Source organism: Protopterus annectens, chromosome 5.part0 (genome assembly GCF_019279795.1).
Source record: "Protopterus annectens isolate FY-2018-M chromosome 5.part0, PAN1.0, whole genome shotgun sequence".
Lineage (NCBI taxonomy): Eukaryota > Metazoa > Chordata > Ceratodontiformes > Protopteridae > Protopterus > Protopterus annectens.
In genome coordinates, this window is record NC_056735.1 from 1,586,900,310 (window position 1) to 1,586,914,258 (window position 13,949).

Genomic DNA, 13,949 nt, shown 5'->3' on the forward strand with positions numbered 1-13,949 from the left:
TGTACTCCATCTCAAGGAGAGAGCCAGAAAACCTCAAAAAGGTCATGTATGGAATTCAGAAAAATTGTCCTAAGGGTATAGCCAAGCATCTATCAGATATGCCATTCTGTACACAAAAAATGTTGGAGGCACAAAGGAGAGATGATAAAATCAGCAAGAGAAGGAGAATAGTGTTACTGGAACTGAATTCATCCTCAAGTTTCAGTGAGTACCTTCACTTGGTTGACCCTGTTTTCAGAAAATCTCAAAAAGATGACACGAACACATAGGACTATATTTTATACAGCATATATCATGGGCAGAGATGGTTTAAAAAAATAAAAGAGGCAGTTGGGTGCACAAGTCCCATAATAAAAAACTCCCCAATCCCAGTATGTGCACTGATGCCAGGACTGGAAAAATGACAGTGTATAATCCTTAAGACACAAAACCATTCCTACAATGAGGTTAGGTCAGGCTCAGGGGGAGAATGCCTCCCCCCATTGTAGAAGGAAGTAATAGTCAATAAATCCACAAAAATGAAATGCCAGAAAAGAACCATAAAGTTGATAGAGTGGACTACTGAGGATAAGGAAACTGTATGTATTGTTACTACTGAGGATAAGGAAACTGTATGTATTGTTACCATTATGCAAGAAGTCCAAAATTTCCAGGTAGAGGATATTCAGAAAGATTAAGAGAGAAATTAGAGGAAAGAAACATATATGCACAAAAAAAACATTCAAAGGTTTTGAATGCAAATTTGTGCTCATTAATACAACAGATACATCCATGAAAAATGTTATACAGACAAAAACTTTGGACCGCTTGAAAAAAAAGCAAGAAAGGAATTTCAAAAATATAAAGAACAAAACCTAGAGATATTTGGAAGGTATAAAAAAAGAAACATAGACATAGGAAAGAAAAAGAAATCTGATATGGTGCAATATTTATGCAAAGGAGAAAGCCAAACTAATCAATACAAAAAAAGCAGCTCCAAAGACATTTGAAGATAAATGCAGACAAAGGCACCCAGGTATGGAAAGTTTCGCAATACAAAAAATAAGATCACAAAGGGGGAAATGTAGAACAGAAGATAAGTAAATCAAAAATTAAACAAATAGAAGTTGAACTTATGGAATGCCTTCAAACTGAAGAATTTAGGATAGAAAGTCTGACGCAGATTGTGTCACAGCATGATGGAATATTATGTCTCCAAGTTAAGGAGAAACAGGCAGAGTGGGAGACATCTGCAGGAAAAATATGGACACGAGAAAGGAAAAAAGATTTAATATGTTGCAATATTTACACAAAGGGAAAAGCAAAACTATTCAACACAAAAAAGCAGCACCAACAATATTTGAAGAGAAATGCACACAAAGGCATCTGGATATGGAAAATTTCACAACACAAAAAAAAAATAAGAAAACAAAGGGGGAAAGTAGAAAAGAGGATTAGTAATGGAGAAGTCAAAGAAGCAGAAACTGAAGCTACAGAGTACCTGCAAAGTGAAGGATTTAATGTAAAAAAATCCAACAACGGTAACATCAGAACATGACGGAACAGTGAGTCTCCAGACTAAGGAGAAACAGGTGAACGGAAGCATCTAAACACTTGCCATATGATGATGCTCTGGAGCCTTTAATAGGAAACTAATACAAAGTTCATTTGGAGATGCACAGCAAGGGAAGGATCAGGAAATGTTGGCAACTCTGATGCAGTCAGTGTTGCGGAGGGAAAGGCCAGTGAGTTCCCATATGAAAAAGCAATGGATGACACAGGATGCAGCTGAAGAGAATATATCACAAGATGATGTTCTGGAACTTTCTGTACAATGCCCACAGGAAACAGAGAGCAACGAATGTGCTTCAGTTTAGAAGAAAATGATCTAAGAGAAAAGTTTCTTGATTTAATAGATATGGATAGACAAAGTCAATGAAATGAACAGATTATATAAAGTAAATAAGAACCAAAATGTTAGAAGTCTGACAGAACAGATGAACACAGTAATCAAGACTATTAACAGAAATTCATGTGACAAAAGAAATAGGATACATTACTGTGCAGCTAAATTAATAACAGACAAAGTCTTACTGTAAAACCACAAAGCAATAAGGGAAATGAAGGGAAGAAATCAAATGCCATCATGAAAACATTGAATAGAGAAAACTATAAAGCAATTAAGACAAGAAATGTCAATATTAGAAGAATATAGAAGAGGGATCGGATCAACAAACATACAACTATCACAAATAATAAACTAAAGATATCAGCATGGCAGAAAAATGTAGAAGATATGCAGATAAATATAAAGGAAAAGTTCCAAATAAGCAATTCACTGATGACCCGAAAAAGTTTTATAGAGAATTGGGAAATGAAGCAAAAGAAATACAACCACCACAAAAAAAAAGTCACATTTTAAAGAAATATCTAAGAATATCCTGTGGAATATAAGGATGCTGAAAGGATGGAAGAAGTAAAAGAAATAGTAGGAAGTTCAAATCTACTAGAAATGGAACAGGATGAAATAACAGCCAGAGAAATGGAAACAAAATTAAGAAAAGCTAATAAATGGAAAACTCCAAGCTCAGATGCAGAACTTAACTTCTGGCTGAATGTATTAAACCCTTTACATGAAGATTTAGCCCTGAGTAAGAACTACTTGTATATGCATCCCGAAACGGACACCAATCTGGTTAACAGGAAAATGATGCTCTTCCTTAACAGTGAACCTGCAAGCTATGTTAAAACTAAAGACCAATATCTTGCCTACCGGCAATGTATAAACAATACACTGGAAATTATGCTGACAGAGTTTATACTCATTTAGAAGAAAACTCAATCATGGCAGTAGAAGAAAAGGCCAACAAATGTTAAGTCATAGGAAACAAAGGATCATTTGTTGCTAAATAAAGTCATAATGGGGAATTGTAAAAAGGGGAAGAATCCAAGTATGGCATGGGTAGATTACAAAAAAAGCATGACAGCATCCTCCATTCATGGATAAAGGAATGCTTACAGACGTACAAGATACACCCTCCATAGATCAGTTACATTACAGTGACCATGAAACAGTGGCAACCCACTTTGCATCTAAGCTATGATAAATGACAAATTATTATCCCAAGGACAAAAATGGTCATTGCTGCTTTTTTGTCTTCACCTTATCCCATTAAGCTGCCTACTTAATAGATTAAGTCATAGTTATAATTTGGCTCCCAGAAATCAATAGTTTAAAGAGTTTGTTTGCATGTAGGAACTCCGTAACAACTGATAATACTACATCGGACATGGCTACATCCAGTTCCACCTTAAATATGAATACACAGCATATAACCGGGAACAAGGAAGCTCCCCCTTGTGTTCAGATTAGCCAGCCTAGGACAGTAGGTGCTGATGTCATAGCCTCACCATCAGGCGGAAGTGGAGCATTTAGGAAACACACCCCACATATTTGAACTGCAATGAAAAAATGAACGAGCAGTCCAGAGAGGACAACGAGCGCTTGATGATGCCATACCCCATTCGCACACCAAATTTTCAGCAACAGAGTCAGGGCAGAGGCCGCTTGAAGCGGAAAACTTCAACAGAAGAGAAGAAAGCCCTCACAATCAAAAGGATGTGGCAAACAAAAAATGGACAATAATCTGGAATATCTCTAGTCGCAGTATGAGCAAAGATGAACAATCTGTTCTTAGTAAGGGCACAAGTTTTATACCAGCTAGCCGTATGACGATTACACAGAACATCATTGAACTGAAGACATTTACTAGAAACTTAATGTTGAAGCTGCATTTTCAGGATGGAAATGTAAGTAATAAAAGCATTAATCTGTTTAGAAAGGCCAGTGGTTATATAACTATAACTGTGGGAGTCATTGAAACATTTGAGAAGACTTGTATTAATGATATTTATTCATTGTATGACAGTAGGAGCCATACTAAATGTTTTGTGAACTTGAACTGTGATGAAAGGTCAGCACATGAAACACTTTGTATGGATCATACAATTTGTTTTAGACCAGCTGATAAAGGGAGACTACTTGTTATCATGGATTACATGTTCTACAGGGATGTTATGTTTACTATGTTAAACAATTAAGAAGTATATGAGAGAATAGAGCAGATACAGGTTGACAATTGTGTTTGTAGAATATGCAATGATTTATCTGAATGTATGCAATGCAGCTAAATCACCATGGAGTTGTATAATTATTTCCTGGTAGATGATCCCACTACTCCTATAATACAGAGACTGCCCAAGATGCACAAGCATCCACATAATCCACCGATGAGACCTATTGTGGCTGGGGAAGGATGGTGGACTGAACCACTATCAGTTTATGTAGAATACTGTTTGAAACCTGTACTAGCCAGGAATAAATGTATTCTTAGAGATACGAAACATTTTTTAATGGATCTACATGATCATATCAGTAATTTTCCGCCCACTATGAAGTGTTTAATGGTCACCTTGGATGTACAGTCCTTGTTTACTGAAATTTCCAATGGAGTAGGACTGGAGTTTTTGTGTCAATATCTCAAGGAAGATGGAGTGTATGATACCAGAACTATTGATCTTCTATGTTTCCTGGTTGAAATTATACTGGAGAATAACATCTTTATGTTTGAACAGTGCATATATAAACAGTTGGATGGCGTGGCTATGGGTACTTCATGTGCCAATAGCTACGTCAACCTTGTTATGGCAAAATGGGAAAAACAGCATATTATTGAAGGAACATGGTCAGAGAAAGTGGTATTTTATCGGAGATTTGTAGATGACCTCTTCCTGTTGTGGGAAGGAGGTGCTACAAATCTACAGCTGTTCTTGAGTGACATCAATAGAAGTACACACTTTTTGAAATTCACAGCCCACAGTTCAAATAAGAATGCTGAATTTTTAGACGTTAGTATAACTAGGAAAAATAGAGGGGATTTTTGTACTGAAATCTTCCGCAAGGAATGCTACAGGGGCACCTATGTCTATAGGCAAAGCATGCGCCCCCAACATGTTCACTAATGTAATAAAAGGACAAGCATTAAGGACTTCAAGACTAACAGCAGAGGATGACAAGTTTGAGAAAGAATTACATCAGCTAGAAGACAGATTTATAGACAGAGGTTATGGAAGGAAAGAGGTTCTTTCCATTACCTCGAGTATGGGTTCTCAAAGGAGAAAGGAGGGGAGACCATACTTTTCCAATCAAAGTCAAGTTTATAAGGAAAAGAGCAGGAAGGATAACCTGCTGAGAATTCCCATTACGTATGCTAGTAATATTAGATCACTGCAGAATATCTACCATAGCAACTGGAATACACTATGTTCTGATGACCGAGTTAAGATCCCATTACGTATGCTAGTAATATTAGATCACTGCAGAATATCTACCATAGCAACTGGAATATACTATGTTCTGATGACCGAGTTAAGATCCCATTACGTATGCTAGTAATATTAGATCACTGCAGAATATCTACCATAGGAACTGGAACATACTATGTTCTGATGACAGAGTTAAAACTCTGGTGGGGACCACCCCTCAATATGCCTATAAGAACAAGAAATCCCTTAAGAGACTCTTATGTGGCCCCAGGTATAAGCAAGCAATAGATGTTCAACCTACCACTCCCGTATATGGGACGAAACCCTGCAACTCCTGTAACTACTGTCAATATATTGACATGAGAGGGCATTTTAGACATCCAGACACTGGAAAGACTACCTATTTCAGACTTGCAGCTGATTGTAATACCACTAACACTGTGTACCTAGCTTTCTGTACTCCATGTTGTTCATTCCATGTGGGCATGACCACAACAAGGTTTCGTGATAGGATTAGGGAACACATATATGACAAACAGAGGGGCAGGAACTAATGCCCTGGCTAGGCATGTTCTAGTATCAGGGACAACACACAACTTTCAATTCATGGTAATTGAGAAAGTTCATCTAGGATGGAGAGGTGGTGCAATTAGGAATTTGGTAGAGACTAAAGAGCTTGAATGGATTATTAGGATGCGTGCCAACATGGGAAAAGGCCTGAATGATAAAGTTTGTATTAAACCGGTTTTGGTTAATAAGCCACTACGCAGATAAAGTCTCTATATATGCACTTTTATGTATGTTTATTCATTTTAATGTTTAATTAGTTAATATTATGTCTCTATCTAGTGCTTCTCTTTTAAATCAGTGGCTATTAAGCTAATTGTTTATTGGGAACTGACACTGATAGGCTGTTGCTGTTTTTAAAAATCCCTGTGGAGTTTATTGAGTTGTCTGATGAAGTAGCTCTGGCTATGAAAGCGCTCACCATTTTTGTACTGTGGATTAAACTTTGGAGTTTTTTTTAATATCTGCTGTGGTCTGGTGTTTCCTATATTTTTCTGCAAATACTAGTTGTTTGGGAACCCAGTCTGCTCATACCACTTTGTATTTTTTATTTGTTGTTAAAGTTTAAAGATTGCTCATCTACTTTTTGTGAATGACTTCAAACTGTAAAGTTCATTAGATGAGGAGCAGAAAGCACAACTGCAAGTGGTTATGACTTTCTCAGATGATATAAGAATGTCATTTGGACATGATAAATGGGCAAAAGCAACATTTAAAGCAGGAAAGTTACAGCACCAAAAAGATCAGTCAGAGACAGTAATGTCATATAAAGGAACTTTTGAGCAGGAGGGACTGTATACATATTCGGGAACTGATGAATGATCAACAACAAAACATGAACAAATGTGAACAAAATTCAGTAAGGAATATTTTAGAAGAGTAAAACTAATATGAAAAAACAGTCTTGACATCTAGGAAAAAGTCCAAGCTATAAACCATTTTTTTCTTCCTGTTCTAACTTACAGTTTTGGGATGACTGACTGGCCGCAAAAGGTATTGCATCAGCTGGACAGGAAAACAAGAAAAATGCTTCACTCTTATCAAATGATTTATAAAAATCACTGCATACCAAGATTATATATTTCTCGTTCTGTAGGAGGTATGGGCCTCCTCAAAATTGAAAACACGTACAGATCTGCAAACATGGGACTGCATACATATCTGCCATATCTGTTGACCTCACCAGATCCAAACATAGTGAAAGTTTTACAGCATGAGGCATAGAAGTCTAAAATGACTTCCCCATTTAGTTTAGCAGAAGCATATTGGTGTCAAGAGGGAATGGAAATCAAACCAGATGACAAAATTAAGCAACAACTGAAGCTGCCAAAAAAAGACTATGAGGAGAAGGATCAGATGAGAGGGCAAGAAATGTGTTAAAGGCATAAATACTGTGGTAAGTAGAGAAAACTCCTGGAACTACCTCATGTTGATCCAGATTTGATGCAGGAATGGTTAAGGAGAGGTGAATTTAAACCAAAAGATGAAAGGTTAATATTGGTGGCCCAGGATACACGCTGGCCTACAAAGTACATTGACCATATTGTAGTAATGGACAAACGCAGGTTCGGTAAAACAGAATTCGTCTTGTTGCAGGATGTGACACACTAATGGCAGAAGGCCTGTATGCTGCAAGGCAAAGTAATGTGGCAAGACTGCTGCACTGGGTTTGCAATATTAAAGTAGTGAGAAAGCCATGAAAACACTCGTATCACATAGGATCACCCATTAGCAATGATTCAGAAAATAGAGGTAAGAAAACCAGACATAGTAATCCATGAAAAGAAGACAAAAGTAGCATTTAATATTGAAACTGCTACACCCAAATGACTTCAGTGTCTTACATGCAGACAGTCACAAAGTCATAAATATTAGGATTTGCAGGCAAAAATGAGAGCAATTTGAAAGGACGACACCCACAGTTCCAACAGTAGTAGAACCAATGGGTCTTATAAAAAGTTTACAGTTGTACTTGCATATGCTACCAATACATGCAACTCTTTATGAAATGCAGGAGTCATTTCTAAATAGGCTGCAGGGGCTGCAAATAGCACTTTTGGCTAACATCAAACACTGAAACAATACTTATTTCATGTACTCTGATCGTACCCTGATTTAAGAATGGGGACCAATCCCATCAGGGTAGTAGAAATCTAAATGACCTAGAGAAATTAAACAGAAATGTACACATTTTAACATTTATTTATTTTGTGCAATGAGCTATATGACTATTTAAATTAAATAAAAATCATTGGCATATTGATTATGGTTTATGGCTTTTTTTTTCCCTTTAGTATTAAATATTTATATTGTATAGAAACAAACACTGACTAAAGTTAGACATACAACTTTTGGGGAGTGTGTTACACTCAAAGCCGGTTAATAACTTCAGAAGGGTAGCTATGCCCTTGACTGCATACATGCACACAGCAATGCTGCTGGAATCTTCCTTACGATGATACTTCCTCTTTATGTGATCATTCAGAACGCATCAGGATGGTATGAAGAAGATCTGGGGTCAAATGCAAATGTAAAAGTTTTTCCTTTTATTTCCCAGCATGAACCTGAATTTCCATAAGTTTTGCAAGGGCAAATTTTGGATCCTAGGCAGCTGTCTAAAGGAAGACAATTCCAACACAAAAGTGCAAATGCATAAAATAGTTAAAGGCTAATGAATTATTTCTGCAAATCAGTACAGTTAGCTAACAGATTTCCCCAAGAATGGCTCTCATTCTGTAGGAAAGCTTAGACGGGCAATTAACTGCTCCCATAGTGCCTTTTTTAGGCAAGGCTCAAAAGTCAAACCCACCTCCGTAAACAGCACAATTAACAAAAAACTGAGGGTTATGCTACTCAATGCCAGGAGTTTAAATCTCAAAATGCACGTGCTCTAAGCACTCCTCAGTATGGAGAACGTCAACATCTGTGCAGTAACTGAAACCTGGTTCAAGGCTCCAGAGAGCACCCCAGCACTACTGGGTTACAATTCATACCACACATTTCGGCCACAGAACACGGACCAAAACACAAAAGGAGGGGGTTTATCCATATTCATCAAGGATACCTACACCTCCAGGTTAGTGGTGCAGCATGATACCTCTGAGATCATCCATGTGCAACTAACATCGGGCAAATCTGTAATGCAAATTGTGGCCTGCTACAGATCACCCTCCATGACCCAGGACCACCACTCCACCTTTCTGGAGACACTGGAAAACATGAAGGTCCTACCGAACACCCTGATATTGGGCGATTTCAATTACCCTACCATTCACTGGGAAAACTACTCTAGTACAAATTCCCAGGCCCAGCACTTCCTGGAATTCATCAACCCAAACGCCCTGGATCAGCTGGTAAACTCCCCTACCAGAGGTGAAAACATATTGGACCTGATCATTACCAACATGGGCGACATGTGTTCCACACCGGATGTCAACCCGTCACTGGTTAGATCAGACCATAAACTAATCACTTTGGATGTCCACACCCCACCACCACCCCTAACTAAGGAAACCACAGTAAAAAATCTTTTCTAAAGCAAACTTCACCTTACTTAAGACAGAGGTGGTAAGTTTCATAGCCCCCACACTAAAGGATAACGCTGCCCAAGATGCAGAAACCTTTACAAATGCACTCTGTGAGCACCTACAAGGATGCATGGATCGTGCCATCCCTAACAAAACCAGGACTCACTCCTCTAAGAGAGGGAAACCAGTTTGGTGGACCCCTACAATAAACAGGCTATACAATAGAAGAAGGAAACTAGTTCAGAAAAAAAGCAAATCTCAAGGAGGAAAGACATCCCTGATCAGTATCAGTAAGAAACTGAGGTCCCTCATGAAATCATCCAAGGCTAACTTCGAATGAAAAATAGCCAAGGATTCAAAAGATAACCACAAAGCCTTCTTTAGCTATGTTAAGAATCTAAGTGGCAACTTGTAGATATGCACTGAACTAGTGCAAAATAGCACAAAATATACTGAACCTACTGATATTGCCAACATCCTGGCAGATAGATTCAGTGCAAACTTCACCTTCCTCTCACCTCCAAAAGGGCCCACAACAATACCGGAAAAGTGTAGTGTCCCAAAAATCACAGACGCACAGGTGAAAACAGCCCTTTCAAAACCCAAAAACACAGCGTCAATGGGACCAGATGGTGTCCCAGGCTGCATCTTGCACAAACTACAGAACGAACTAACCCCCCACCTAAACACGGCGTTCAACCTCAGCCTCTCCACAGGCTAGGTGCCCATAGAATGGCGCACAGCAACGGTTGTTCCTCTCCACAAAGGAGGGACCACAACTGACCCTGGTAACTATTGTCCCATAAGCCTGACTAGCCTGGTCTGCAAGACTACAAAGCACATCATCATGGAACTCATTAACAAAGACACTGGGAACCTCCAAACACTTGACCCAACCCAGTTCGGCTTTGTTAAGGGCAGAACATGCCTACTAAACCTGGATGACTTCTCCGAGACAGTCACCAAGGCCATAGATGAGGGAAAGGTGGTTCACACAGCCTACCTTGACCTCGCCAAGGCTTTAGACACCATTCCCCACTCTGGTATTACAGAAAAACTCACCAGCCTGAACATAAACTCCTACGTCATGAAATGGGTTGCCAACTGGCTTACAAACAGAACTCACACGGTAAGAATAGCGGGCTCCAGGTCCGACTCTAAACCAGTCACAAGTGGTATCTCGCAAGGCTCGGTCCCGGGACCCCTACTGTTCAGCATATACTTCTCAGAAGTACAGGCAAATACAGGAGGACTATGGCTAACCAGGTTCGCAGATGACTGCAAACTGGGAGCCACAATTGACTCTCTGGCTGAAATGGACATCCTCCAAAAGGGCCTTACTGAGATGGACACCTGGTGTCAAAGTCATGGCCTCAAGCTAAGTGCCAAAAAATGCATAGTCATCCCATTTGGGAAAAACAAAACACCCACGAATTACCACATAGATGGCAGCCCCTTTAATACAGAAGAGGTAATAAGAGATCTGGGGACCCACATAGATAGTAATCTCTCCTTTGACAATCATATTGCCAAAGTAGTCAGGAAATTCATCTATGTGGCCCATCTAATTACTAAAGGGTTCACATCTAGAAATAAAGAGGTTATAGTGCCCCTCTACTAGTCACTCATTAGACCCATCATAGAGTACAATGCCCCATTTGGGATGTACCTCACACAAGACACTTCCAACAGCTGGAAAGACCACAAAAGTACCTCCGACTGAAAAAACTCCGGCTGTACTCAGTGGTATATCGCTTACTCAGAGGTGATCTCTGCCTGACTTACAAAGCCATGTCCAACTCAGAATTGATGGACATGCTCCACCTAAAGTAATCCAAGTCACTGAGAGCCACGCGCTCTCGTGAGCTAAACCTCACCACAACAATAAATAGAGCATGCTGGAGGGATAGATTCCTGTCACAGAGACTCCCCATGCTTTGGAACAAAATTCCAAATTACATCAGGCAGAGCCCCTCACTAACACTCTTCAAGAGAAACCTTGACGAGTGGATGGGTAACAGAAAATACACCCCTGGGATCACTTCATTGGTTCTGCTTGACTCACTTCATTGGCTCTGCTTGACAGAGGATCAGTTAATAAATCAATGGGGCGGCGAAAGCCGACACACTCTGGCTAGGCTTATAAATGCCCTCGGGCAGATAGCCTAGTACCTACCTATGAACCTATAAATAATCTCTGGCAATTGACAGGGATGTAAAACACAATGGTACACACAGTCTGTAGACAAGAAGTGACATTGCTGTGGGTTTTATTTACAAATTATTCTAAGCCTCCCCAGATTAAGTCCTCCGATGGGCCTTTCTTTCATAAGCCCACCAACAACTACTGCTGCAAGAACTGCAGACAAGCTGTCCTGCTTTAAAAAAAATGCAGGATTAAGGAAAGGTACAAGTGCGTGAGTGGGGAGAAGATACAAAGAGGAGTTAAGTGGAAATGCGGAAGAACTAAGGATCAATTCAAAACTTTACAGATGGACAAAGGCATGTTTATTTATTTATCTGACATTTGTTTACCAGGAAAGTCCAACTGGGCAAGAAGGTACCCATTTTCAGTTGAGGCCCGAGAGAAAAGCTCCACAATCACAATCTTTGAAAAATCAATTAGATATTTTAAATCTCAAAGTATCATGTTACACTACAAAACAAATGAGTGAAATGTTATAAAGAGAAAAACATAGAACACATGTTTCACAGTAATATGTAATGAAAACCAATAACATGAGTTGGAGAAAACATGTGAGGAAAAACTCATTAGCCCATTTTTTAAAAATATATTAGTATGCAATAAATGAGACCTATGACAATTCTAATAAGATATTAGAGATTACATGATTAGACTTTCAGATTTGAAGGCATCACCTTTTAGCTACATTTTAGCTTTCTTTGCACATTTACCTAACTGTGAAGCAAGGTCATTTAATCACAATGCAACCTATATGCATCCATGATGTCGCATATTTACTTTTATACAAAGTGCTCTTGTGGCTATTACCTACTCTTGGCAGTACTTTTCCACTGGGACATCTTTATAAGAAAAAAAATATATAAACGTTTGGCTGAATGCTTAAGTAACATTTAGATGAATAAATAAATAAGCAGATTAGAGGTAGTTGACCCACCTGGTCAGTAACAGCTCAATGGGCAGATGTTACACACTTTTTTTATCTCTGTGAATACACTTTCATAGTACTTCATGTTGCTGTTAACAATACAGAACAGTGTTGCTTAAATTACATCCAGATGCCTGCAATTACTTATCCCTTTCCTTCTGATTCACTAATTTAGGACCGTCTCCTTTATCCACAAGATTAGTTTGTAGCATACAGACCAATTTAACCAGCATAACATATGACACTATATGTTAAACTGGCTGCACTACTTCTTCAGCACTGTCCACTCATTGTCTCATCCCACTGAGGTCACTGAGAAAATGAATGTCCACAAATTCACTGTAAGGAAAACTGCTACAACATTGTTTGCAGTAACTCCTGGGTTTGAGGAAGACACAGTGATAACGTTTCTAACAAGAGGAATTGGGGGGGGGGGGGGGGTCAACCTGGAATGGACCACATTGTTACCAACCATAATAGCCCTAAGCAGTTTTACAGAAGTTGTTGAGCGACTTTAAAAACGATGGGTTAACCAGCAGCAAAAGGACAATGATCTTCATTTTCCAAACACTTTCACAGCTGCTGATCAGCTTAAAGTCATGTACGTTTTAAGTACAGTTTATTACTTCAGACATTTAAAAGTCAGACTTGTCCCACAAACCCACATAAAAGGCTGCTTCCTCATGCAGCATGCACTATCATGGTGACCCATGCAGGGAACTGCTCTGTAGGTGGCTGAAGTCTCTTCCTGTTGCTGCAACCAACTCTGGTACATTTTCAGAAAAGTATGCACAGCAAAGAAAGCAAATAGGTAAGGAACCTGCACAGCTACCTACTGCATTTGCAATTCAGCCTTACCGCTGTAGGATGAGGAGGAGGAGGAAGACTAAGTGATGGCAGCACTAGGTGAGCTCAGGTACAAGCCATTAGTACGCGCGCGCACACACACACACACACACACACACACACACACACACACACACACACACACACACACACACACACACACTTTTCATAGTGTTTATCAGCAGCCCTCCTAGTACACAAGCCATACACAAATTCACTACTAAAATGTACCAGTTTAAATATCACCTTCTTTCCTAGCAGTCAACAACTTTTAAAATAGCTCTATTAATTTTCTGTTTTTATAGGACGATTTCAAGCCTAGTATGATCACTGTGTGTGTGTGTGTGTGTGTGTGTGTGTGTGTGTGTGTGTGTGTGTGTGTGTGTGTGTGTGTGTGTGTGTGTGTGTGTGCATGCGTGGGTGGGTGCGCTCTCGCACACATGCATGAATCTCTATGCACTTTCACATACATTTTATATACAGCTCTACTGAAGTTAATCAAAACTTCAGTAGATAGATAAACACAAACCCTGTCAAAAATGTTGATGAATTACTACAAATGCTCCCAGACATA

At 39.2% G+C, this 13,949-nt stretch overlaps 1 protein-coding gene across 1 annotated transcript in view; it reads right to left on the reverse strand.

The window, feature by feature from the left end:
- The window catches only part of LOC122802393 (1-phosphatidylinositol 4,5-bisphosphate phosphodiesterase gamma-1-like), an 824,139-nt gene that overhangs the window by 481,581 nt on the left and 328,609 nt on the right, over nt 1-13,949 (reverse strand). The gene's annotated exons all lie outside the window — the stretch shown is intronic.